Source organism: Antechinus flavipes, chromosome 2 (genome assembly GCF_016432865.1).
Source record: "Antechinus flavipes isolate AdamAnt ecotype Samford, QLD, Australia chromosome 2, AdamAnt_v2, whole genome shotgun sequence".
In the NCBI taxonomy this organism is placed as follows: domain Eukaryota; kingdom Metazoa; phylum Chordata; class Mammalia; order Dasyuromorphia; family Dasyuridae; genus Antechinus; species Antechinus flavipes.
Genome location: NC_067399.1, coordinates 502,200,423 through 502,212,954, shown reverse-complemented (window position 1 = coordinate 502,212,954; position 12,532 = coordinate 502,200,423). Strand labels below are relative to the sequence as shown.

At 35.8% G+C, this 12,532-nt stretch overlaps 1 protein-coding gene and 1 pseudogene across 1 annotated transcript in view; one reads left to right on the top strand and one right to left on the bottom strand.

The window, feature by feature from the left end:
* Nucleotides 1-12,532, bottom strand: part of ABL1 (ABL proto-oncogene 1, non-receptor tyrosine kinase) — a 190,834-nt gene that overhangs the window by 84,194 nt on the left and 94,108 nt on the right. The gene's annotated exons all lie outside the window — the stretch shown is intronic.
* On the top strand, nucleotides 5,650-9,640 carry LOC127550916 (ADP-ribosylation factor-binding protein GGA2-like; annotated as a pseudogene).

Sequence of the window (12,532 nt, the reverse complement as noted above, 5' to 3'; positions counted from 1 at the left end):
TGGCACCCATTTGTGTATCATTAGATTTTTCAGCCAAGTTCTCTATGATTCTACCTATCTTTTTTTTTTTTTTTTTTAAACTTTCTATTGACAGAATCCATGCCAGGGTAATTTTTTATAGCATTATCCCTTGCACTCCTGTTCCGATTTTTCCCCTCCCTCCCTCTATCCCCTCCCCCAGATGGCAAACAGTCCTTTATATGTTAAATAGGTTACAGTATATCCTAGATACAACATATGTGTGCAGAACCAAACAGTTTTCTTGTTGCACAGGGAGAATTGGATTCAGAAAGTATAAATAGCCCAAGAAGAAAAACAGAAATGCAAGCAGTTTATATTCATTTCCCAGTGTTCTTTCTTTGAGTGTAGCTGCTTCTATCCATCCTTGATCAATTGAAACTGAATTAGCTCTCTTTATCGAAGAGATCCACTTCCATCAGAATAAATCCTCAAACAGTATCATTGTTGAGGTATATAATGATCTCCTGGTTCTGCTCATTTCACTTAGCATTAGTTCATGTAAGTTTCACCAGTCCTCTCTTCTATTTATCCTTTCTCTGAACTTTTTGAAAAATGTTTCTAAAATCTAGACATACCTCTCTTGTTTACTATAAAATTTAAAATGGCATAGTCACTTCCTCCCAAAGTTCTCAATATTTGTACTAAACAACCAGTTCCTCACAATTGGGCAGAATTAGGTGCCAAGAAAGTTCTGCTTCATTCTTTACCTTTTAAAAAATAAGATTATTATCAAGGCAAGTCCAGGATTTATTAGCCATTTTACTTTTTGTAAAAAGAGATGAGAGAAGAAGAAGAAAGGAAAGAGAAAAGAGGAGAGAGAAAAAAAAGAAGAGTGGAAAGGAAAGAGGCTTTATCAATTTGGGGACTCAGAACTCGTTATTCATTTTCTCCTTTTGACTAGATAATCTATAGCAGCAAAGTTCTCAAACTTTGCAATGTTGTAAGCCTTTTACACTCTTAAAAAATTACTGAGATCTCCTCAAGGCATTTTTGTTTATATGGGTTGTAGCTATTGTATTAAAAACTAAAATGTCTTCCTTTGTATTATTATGAAAATAATTTTAACTTCATAGTCTCAAGATCTTAGGGGTCCCAGAACCACACTTTGAGAACCACTGATCTATATATTTCTACCACACTATACCTTGTTTTCTCTCTCCATTGGTCTTTACTCAAGTAACTTTCCACTCTGGTTCATCAATCACAGAAGTATATCATTGGATTTAGAAATAGAAGAGGATTTAGAAGCCATTGAATCCAATCCTCTCATTTTACAGATAAGTTGATTAAAGTACAGAGAGGTTAAGTGACTTGTCTAGAATCACACAGTGAGTGTCTGAAGTAGAATTTGAATCCAAATCCAGTACCTCATTCACTGTGTGAGAGGTGTCAAACTTAAAATCCAGAAAAACTTTTCAGTGCACTCTAAACAAGATTAAAATGTAATTGGGAAATATTTAACAAAATAAATAAAAATACAACACAGAAATTGTTAAGTTGAAGTTTTCTAAATTAATACCACTTCTATTTGAATTTGATGCCATTGTACTACACTATGCTACCTTGACAAAAAATGAAATGCTATTATCCTTTCTATCTAATATGCTCCTTTTGAATTATGCAGATTGCCTCAAGCTCTGGAACACTACAGAGACTACTAAATGAGATCAACAATTACACAAAATAATTTAATCATACTATATCACAATAGGAATAATAAGGTGGTTAAAGAATGCTTGACATTATATACTTCAACAACAATATTATATGATATCAATTCTGATGGCCGTGGCCATCTCCAGCAATGAGATGAACCAAATCAGTTCTAATAGAGCAGTAATAAACTAAACCAGCTATGCCCAGCAAAAAAAATTCTGGGAGATGACTAGGAATCATTATATAGAATTCCAATCCCTATATTTTTGCCCACCTGCATTTTTATTTCCTTCACAGGCTAATAGTACACTATTTCAAAGTCCGATTCTTTTTGTACAGCAAAATAAGTTTGGACATGTATACATATATTGTATTTAATTTATACTTTAACATATTTAACATGTATTGGTCAGCCTGCCATCCACGGGAGGGGATGAGGGGAAGGAGGGGAAAAATTGGAAAAAAAGGTTTGGCAATTGTCAATACTGTAAAATTACCCATGCATATAATTTGTAAATAAAAAGCTATAATAAAAAAAATTTTAAAAAAAAAAAAAAAAAAGAATGCTTGATATTCGGGCCAGAATGCAAACTCTTGGACCAAGCCAGCCTCTACACCAGATTAAAATACAACTGGGATATTTTATAATCGTTGTAAAGGATGTCATCCAGAAACTATATGACCAGAAAAAAAGATAAGCCAGTTACATAGCAGAACTATGGGCTCCAGAACTATCCGCACATGCCAAGAAATTCAAAGAAAGGTTCTTTGAAGAATGTTGACCAGACTGTATCGGAGAATACAGAGAAGAATTGCACAGAATGGACAAGCATGATTAATAAGTTGCAATCTCTAGATTCACTAGAAATAGCACCCACATAAACGAGATCACTGGTGTCTCAAAGTTCTTCTCAAATATGGTAAAATCTTCTATTTCTACATCCTAGTCACTAGCTATATCCCATAGGTCTCAACAGTACTTCATGGCAAAGTTACTTCTTTTGTGTTAAGATCTACCTCACTCATACTAAGCCTTTGTACATAGACTTCTGGACCCTTAAGTACTATAGGTCTTCCCAAATAATATCTCATGCGAATTACTGGGCCCTCTCCACTGTTTATTTTAATTATACTATATTAGGTAAAACTCTATCCACAAAGAAAGAAAGCATATGTATTTTCCAATTAAAGTCATAAAGATGGAAAGTTTAACAGAATCAGAGAAAAACAGGATGAGAATTAGGAAACCTGGGTACAATCCTAATATAAGTTAAATTATTTGCCTTTCTAGATCTCAGTTTCTAACATATTCTAAGTTTCATGCAAAATATTTTAAACTTTTCACTGTCAGGAATTAAAAACAGAATCTTTACTGAAATCTTCTTGACTGGAAAGAACAAGCTTTCAAGCCTACAAATTAGCCATTCTACACCAAAAAAATACAGAAGTATTGGATTCTTCTTATCAAGTTCTTGTCCACTGCCAAGCATCTGAAATGTTCACAATATAGCTTAGGAAAGTTTAGGCCACAAGAGTCCAACAAGCAGGGTTCAGTTAAACCACAACAAGAAAATGGAAAATAAACACTGGCTTCCATAAAGAACATTGCTGCTTTTGAATTTTGACTCATATCTCATCCCTTCAAGATGAACAAGACATAAAACATTGTGGAAAATATACTATACTATATGGCTATGTTTTTGCCACTAAATTAAAAAGAGAATGTCAGTTTTCTCAAGCTTTTCCAGGATTTAAGAAAAGAAAAGGCAACCCAATTAACTCCCTAGATGAATGTTTAAAATTACAAAGTGGTTTTAAACTTTGTATTATACATATCAGAATACTATATATTAAATATCTATATATTATACACATCTATACAACCCAGTATCCTTTGCATTAAAATGCAGGTATGAACATGCACACATGTGCATATGTGTACACATATCTGCACACTCACACCATAAGGGAAAGAGGATATACAAATGCATATACAGCAATGGTTTGCATGGTTTAAATCAAAAGTTTGAAAACTGCTATTATCTTACTAAGGTTCTTACTAGTAAGAATCTTACTAAAGGTTCAGGCTTTATACGTAAAGGTCATCTTATAATCTTTTTTTTTTTCATCCTTCAATAACTAAAACCTTTTGATAGGATCTAATACCATAGAAGGAATTCCATTCTAAAGCAACTAATGAATTTCCAGTGCAATTTCAAAAGCATTTAATCATATTCTAGAAGGATTAATTAGATTTTAATTGCAAAGGTCAAAGAATATGAAAATGTTCAAAATGTACAAAGTTTTGACATCATCTGGACAAATATTATTTTGCAAAGGAGAAAAGTATGGCTCAAAGGAATTAATTTACTTGGCCAACATCACAATCAATCAATAAGTATTTGTTGAGGATCTACTATGTGCCAGGAACTTTGCTAGACCCTAGGCATACAAGTACAAAGCATTAAATGATATTTCCTCACAAGAAGTTTAGCAATAAATAAAGTATATAAGTATATACAAATCCATACAAAATTTAGTTTGGAAGAAAGGACACAAAAAGTCAAAGGTTGAACAAAGATTTCATTCAGAAGAATGTACTTGGATATAATGGGAAAAAAAAAAAAAGAGAGAGAGAAGAACTGAATCAGAGGTAAGGAGTGAGTTCTTTTCAGATATAGGGGATGGCCAGTGCAGAAGCAAAGAGATGGGATGTGGAATATCCTTTCTGAGGACAGAGAAAACTCATCAGTTTTAGTGAATCAAAGTACAGAAAGGGGGAATAATTTACAATGATGCTGGAAAGACCTAGGGCTAGGTGGTAAAAGATTTTAAAAGCTAAACAGAGGAGCTCATATTTTATCCTAGTGGCAACAAGAAGTCATTGAATTTGGCTGAGCAGAAGAGTCATAAACTTAGATCTGTACCAATGAAATTTTCTTTGGATTTGGGGGAGAACTTTAGGAAGATGACTGAGTGCATCAGAAAATTTCAAGCTCTCCAGATTTCTACCACAAACGAAACAAAATTACACCTCAGGTAGAATGCAGACTTCGAAAAATAACTAAGACTTGGGTCAAAACAGAGGTCCTCTAGGAATAATCAGAGAAGATCATAAGAAAGACCCCAGGGCTGAACTTTAACCAGTATGGAATGTAAACATCTCAAGATTAACTCCACAGAAACAAGTGGGGAACCCAGGAGAAGCTGGGTTCCAAGGTAGTCTCAGCCTGAACCACAGAACTTTTGCCTCCCAGATACTCTGAGAAGTCAGGGATCTAAGTCCAGGAAGTATTGAAAAAACCTCTGTTGATAAGGAGGACCAGGTCCAATTGTGCTGCTGAGATGTGGCCCTGGGTGAGAAGAAACCAGTACACACCTAATGAGTGCAGAAGCAGCAGAGCAGGGACGTTGCTGATTGTGGGCACTTGAACATTAGAGGTCTTGGTTTAGGATTCCAAGTCAGAGGAAAGAGCTGAAGTGAACCTAGAGGCATCATCTCCCTCACTCCAAAGTTAGAGGGGCTTGTACTATAGTTCTCATTAAAAATAAAAAAATGAGCCAGCAAAGAAGAAAGAACCCAACCACAGAAACTTACTATGGGATTAGGGAAGACCAGGATTCATCTTGATAAGAAAACATAAAGTAAAGAATTTATTGAACAATGAAAAAGACTTTAAAAATCAAATGAGAGATGAGGAAAAATAACTAAAATGAATGAATAAATGAGCAAATAAATAAGAACCATCCAAAAAAATATTATGAAAAGCAATGTCAACCAATTAGAAAAAGAGATCCAGAGTCTTAAAGAAGAAAACAATTCTTTGAAAATTAGAATTGGGTAAGGAGAAGCCAGTGAAGCTATAAAAGACCAAGAAATAACAAGACAAAATATGAAGAGTGAAAAAATAGAATAGAATATATAACATCTTATAAGAAAAACAACAGGATGAACCCGAGGAGCACAGCTACATGGCGGTGGCCGAGGCTACATCGGGGCCCAAAGAGGTGGCAGCGCTGGAGCTATGGCTCAATAAAGCCACAGATTCAAGCATGTCTGAGGAGAACTGGTCTTGTATCCAATGTTTCTGCGATCAGGTGAACACTGACCCCGATGGCCCATCCCATGCAACTTGGCTGTTGGCCCACAAGATCCAATCCCCACAGGAGAGGGAAGCTCTTCATGCCTTAACAGTACTGGAGGGGTGCATGAACTATTGTGGAGAGAAATTCCATGATGAGGTGGCCAAGTTCCGCTTTCTGAAAGAGCTGATCAAAGTGCTTTCTCCAAAGTATCTTGGATCCTGGACCACAGACAAAGTCAAATCAAGAATTATTGAAATAATGTTCAATTGGACAGTTTGGTTTCCTGAGGATATCAAAATATGAGATGCTTATCAGATGCTGAAGAAACAAGGAATCATTAAACAAGAACCCAAATTACCAGTGGACAAAATCTTACCCCCACCTTCTACCAGGCCCAAGAGCTCCATCTTTGATGCCGATGAAAAAAAATCAAAGCTCTTGACAAGGCTTCTGAAAAGTAACCATCCTGAAGATTTACAGGCAGCCAACAGATTGATCAAGACCCTTATCAAGGAGGAACAAGAGAAATCTGAGAAGATCTCCAAGAAAATCAACACCATTATGATGGTATACCTAGAGAATGCCAGAGATTCTACTAAAAAGATATTAGAAATAATTCATAATTTTAGCAAAGTAGCTGGATACAAAATAAATCCCCATAAATCCTCAGCATTTTTACACATCACCAACAAAATCCAACAGCAAGAGATACAAAGAGAAATTCCATTCAAAATAACTGCTGATAGCATAAAATATTTGGGAATCTATCTGCCAAAGGAAAGTCAGGAATTATATGAGCAAAATTACAAAAAAATTTTCACACAAAGTCAGACTTAAATAATTGGAAAAATATTAAGTGCTCTTGGATAGGCCGAGCGAATATAATAAAGATGACAATACTCCCTAAACTAATCTATTTATTTAGTGCTATACCAATCAGACTTCCAAGAAAATATTTTAATGATCTAGAAAAAATAACAACAAAATTCATATGGAACAATAAAAAGTCAAGAATCTCAAGGGAATTAATGAAAAAAAAAATCAAATGAAGGTGGCCTAGCTGTACCTGATCTAAAATTATATCATAAAGCAGCAGTCACCAAAACCATTTGGTATTGGCTAAGAAATAGATTAATTGATCAGTGGAAAAGGATAGGTTCACAAGACAGAATAGTCAACTATAGCAATCTGGTGTTTGACAAACCTAAAGGTCCTAACTTTTGGGATAAGAATTCATTATTTGATAAAAACTGCTGGGATAACTGGAAATTAGTATGGCAGAAATTAGGCATGGACCCACACTTAACACCATATACCAAGATAAGATCAAAATGGGTCCATGACCTAGGCATAAAGAACGAGATTATAAATAAATTAGAAGAACATAGGATAGTTTATCTCTCAGACTTGTGGAGGAGAAAGAAATTTGTGACCAAAGATGAACTAGAGACTATTACCGATCACAAAATAGAAAATTTTGACTATATCAAATTAAAAAGCCTTTGTACAAACAAAACTAATGCAAACAAGATTAGAAGGGAAGCAACAAACTGGAAAAACATCTTTACAGTTAAAGGTTCTGATAAAGGCCTCATTTCCAAAATATATAGAGAACTGACTCTAATTTATAAGAAATCAAACCATTCTCCAATTGATAAATGGTCAAAGGATATGAACAGTCTTCAGATGATGAAATTGAAACTATTACCACTCATATGAAAGAGTATTCCAAATCATTATTGATCAGAGAAATGCAAATTAAGACAACTCTGAGATACCACTACACACCTGTCAGATTGGCTAAGATGACAGGAAAAAATAATGATGAATGTTGGAGGGGGTGCGGGAAAACTGGGACACTGATGCATTGTTGGTGGAGTTGTGAACGAATCCAACCATTCTGGAGAGCAATCTGGAATTATGCCCAAAAAGTTATCAAATTGTGCATACCCTTTGATCCAGCAGTGCTACTATTAGGCTTATACCCCAAAGAGATACTAAAGAAGGGAAAGGGACCTGTATGTGCCAAAATGTTTGTGGCAGCCCTGTTTGTAGTGGCTAGAAACTGGAAATTGAACGGATGCCCATCCATTGGAGAATGGCTGGGTAAATTGTAGTATATGAATGTTATGGAATAGTATTGTTCTGTAAGAAATGACCAGCAGGATGAATACAGAGAGGCTTGGAGAGACTTACATGAACTGATGCTAAGTGAAATGAGCAGAATCAGGTGATCATTATACACTTCGACAACGATACTGTATGAGGATGTATTCTGATGGAAGTGGATTTCTTTGACAAAGAGACCTAACTGAGTTTCAATTGATAAATGATGGACAGAAGCAGCTACACCCAAAGAAAGAACCCTGGGAAATGAATGTGAACTATTTGCATTTTTGTTTTTCTTCCCGGATTATTTTTACCTTCTGAATCCAATTCTCCCTGTGCAACAAGAGAACTGTTTGGTTCTGCAAACATATGCTGTATCTAGGATATACTGCAACATATCTAATATATATAGGACTGTTTGCCATCTAGGGGAGGGAGGGGAAAAATCGGAACAGAAACGAGTGCAACGGATAATGTAAAAAAAAATAACCCTGGCATGGATTCTGTCAATATAAAGTTATTATAAAATAAAATAAAATATTAAAAATAAAAAAAAGAATCAACACCATATAGCAAGTCTACAGTAATGTAAAACTGATAAAGGAGATGCTAAGCAACCATCAAGGGCCAAAGCAGAAGCAACTGGACCTGAAAAGCCTACAGGGCCTGTACAAGAAGTGTGAAAAGCTGAGGCCCGCTCTATTCCGGCTTGCCAGTGACACTGTGGATGGTGATGAGGCACTAGCAGAGATTCTCCAGGCCAATGACATTCTTACTCAGGGTGTTCTCCTCTATAAGTAGGTGGTGGAGGGGCAAGTCAATGCTGGGAACGTAGTGCCCAGCACAGTCACCTGAAGTACCTAGGGAGAGCTGCTTGCCTCCGAAGCCTTAAAGGATAAAGAAGCCAGCATCAAAACCTACTCCTTGATGGACTTTTCTGAACTGGACTCTGGATCTGGCGTCCCTTCCCAGCAGTGTCTCAATGATGCCCCAGAAATATACAAGACATCCTTAGACTTTGATTCTCTTTAGACTGTCCCAGAGAATGGTTGCCTGGAGGAAGGGAATTTCTCTCCCAATGCAGTGGCCAAGAAGCCCTTGCCTGGCAGGACTGACCAGATTAATGGCTCCCAAAGAAGCTCTTAGGAGAAGAAATTGTTATTGGACTTATCTGCTCCCTAGACATCTCTACTCCCTGACCCATCGAGCACAATGAATTTCCTTCATCAGAAAACACTTCCCAAAGATTCACCAATGAGCAACGATTCCTTCCCGGAACAGTCTTGGGAGAGAAAATCAGGAGACACTTCTTTCCTGTCAACACCCCTGAATAAATCTCTAGCTCAAGTTTTTGTTCCACTAGAATCAATTAAGCCCAATGACTTGCTTCCTATCACCATGTATGAATGAAATGGTTTCAAAGTCTTGCTCCATTTTCCCCAGGCTGGGCCCCCTGGTTTCCCAGAGGTACAGGTACTGTTGCTGTCCATGCTGAGCACAGCGCCACAATCTGTCTGGGATATTGTGTTTCAGGTGGCTGGCCAAAGGCAATGAAAGTGAAATTGCAACCAGTCTCTAGTTCTAAGTTTCCTGCATTTAGTCCACGCTGCCACCCGCTGTGATCTCTCAGGTTCTGCTGCTTGCAAATCCACACAAAGAGCCTGTCAGGCTAAAGTAGAAGTTGACATTCACTCAAGGTGGGAAGCCCTTCAGTGAAGTAGGAGAAGTGAGTGATTTTCCAGATCCAGCTCTCTGGACTACTGTCTAACCTCATGATGCACTCTTCTGGACTTTACCATCAAGCCTGAGCCTATCTCTGTTGCTCATTTTTGCCCAGGACTGACTAGGGGTTTTGATATGAAATGTATGGGTGGGTACTGCTGTTTGAATAGCATTATGAGCCATTTGTGAAATGCACCTGACATCACTCTTCAACATGACAGTCTGCCATCATCTCTGCTATCTGTATGGTGACGGATTCTCTGGTGTCACTGGAATTTTATAAGCCAAAGCTCACAGCAGAGGCCCATGTTTCAGGGAATCATTTCAAAGTGGAATGATCTTTTATGAATGTTGCCTCATTGTTCTCACTTTTGTGTCTTGTCATCCCTCAAATGTGTTTGTTAGGGCACCCAGGCTGCTCCTTTTTCAGAAGTCTTGTTTGGTCTTGGATACCTCTTTGTTTAGAAGATCTCTGCCCAACTGACATCTTTAAAGAGAATCCTTGTCTCTTTTTATATAGACAGCTTACAATTTATTGAAGAAATGTTCCAAATGGAATGTTCATTGCACATACCTGTAGATTAGAGGAACACAGTAGCTAGCTTCTACCCACAGTATTTTCCACCATTATGCCTTATACCTTCTCTAGGTAGACGGTCTTCAGGTAAAGGAGAAGAAGAAATTAGTTTCCTAATACTTCCACTTTCCTTTTTATCCTCATTGAAAGCTTTTTTTTACTTGCTTACTTGAGCGTACCATTCTCTTCATTGTACAACACAATTAAGATAAACTTGATTCTCGTTTTTTAGATGGTTTATTGATGCAGAAAGACATAAAAGATACTTAACGAAAAGCTTTGACTGATATGTAAATCATTTACATTAAATAAATAAAATAGGAAAAAAATAAGAAAAACAACAGACTTGGAAAATAGATTAAAAAGAAAAACTATAAGAATTGGACTACTAGAAAACTGTGACCCAAAAAACAGAAAGAAATGTACTACAATAATACAAGAAATAATCAAAAAAGAAAAAAGTTTTAAAGTGATAGAAGAGAGAAAAGTTGCAATACAAAAAATTCACAAATAACTACCTCAAAGAGATCCTACTTGGAAACATAGAAACATTATTGCTAAATTTCAAAACCCCAGATCAAAGAGAAAATTGTACAGGAAACAAACAAAACAAAATCGAATATGCCAGAGTTACAATTAGAATTGTACAGAACTTATCAGCAGGTACAATAAAAGATCTCAGGTCCTGGAATATTTCATATGAACAATCAAAATAACTAGGTCTGCAGCCAAAAATATCATACCCAACAAAACTAAACATAATATTGAATAGGAAAAAAAGGGCATTCAATGAACTTGCAAGATGCATGTGTTTATGTGTGTATGTTATGTGTATGCATATAAATGTATGCCTTTGTGTACATAGATATATATGGGATATGTGTACACATACATACATATACACACATGTATATATAAATATAAAATATCTATGTGTTAAGTGTAGCTTGCTTAGGGAAAATGGGGAAAATAAAAAGGGAAAAAAAAGAATAAAGTAAAAAGTATACAGCAGAAAACAAAAGAATATCCTACAAGGAAGCAAAGGAAAGTTAGACGGTCATGAATATAATGTCTACTATTATTATATAAGCTTTCTTGAAATGGAAATTTACTATTACATATTTTAAATCCTCCTTGATGGGAGGATTGGGCACATGATTATTTTTTCCCCTTTTTTGTTTTTTTTCCTAATTTTTTTCTTATTTTGTATTTAGTTTTAATAAATTCATTTAATAAACAAATACAAAAGAGAAAAAAATTAGTTTGGCAGTCATGGAGAAATTTAAAGTTGGAAAGCCAATTACAAAATCATTGTAATAATCGAAGCTAGAGTTGGTGAGATTTTGAACTAAAGTGACAATTCTGTGAGGGGAGAGAAAAGACTGAGTATGAGAGATGTTGTAAAAGTGTCAACAGCAAGATCCTATAACTGAATGGATATGCTGGGTGAGGAATAGAGTAAAAAGAAGAACAGAGAATAATGCCCAAGTGGTACTTTCCACAGAAAGCGATTATAGTGGAAATGAGTAGGGTTTGGGGTGAAAGATAATAAGTTCAGTTTTAGACATGTTGAGTTTCAGATGTTTGGAAAATCTTGTTTGATTTAATGATTAAAGGATATGACAAACCATTTTCGGGTGAAGAAATTAAAGCCATGTAGTCATATTAAAAAATGCTCTAAATCATTATTCAGGATCAGAGGGGGTAGGGGTGGAGGGAAGAGAAGGGAAATAGAGAGAGGAAGAGACAGAGAGACAGATAGTGAGAGACAGAAAGAATCAGAGACAAATCTTTGAGTATAGGCTAGACACAAACATCATCAATAGATCAAATGATACAGTCTTTGTAAAAATACTGAACCGTGCATGACAAACCGTAAACTATAAATAAATGCATTTGTGATTTCTTCCTCTTCCCTTCTAACAAGAATCTGTTCTTTTCTGTCCATATTTTCCTAGATGAAAAAGGATGCTTTTTCAGTGTCAAAAAGAGGTTCAAAAAATTCAAATGTAAAGATTACTAGATGAAATCAACTAAAGGAGGCAGTTGCTTTTTTAAAAAATCTGTCAAAATAGGCCAGAATTTCAGAATATAAAGCTCATGTGAAAAGTATAAGAAGTTAGGTTTCCACAGATATTGTCAAAACAGAATGAAGGGAGGGGTGAAATAACTTGTTATATCTCCAACCAATTACCGTGTGAATCAACTGGATAAACAACAAAGTTCCTGACAAAAGAGTCCAAGCTGAAATTGGCCCAAAATGGCTATGATCAATGACAAGGCACAAGCTTTTTGACATATGGAATGGACAAATAAAGAGAATTATAAATCTGATCAATTGTAACTCTGATTGTAAATCCA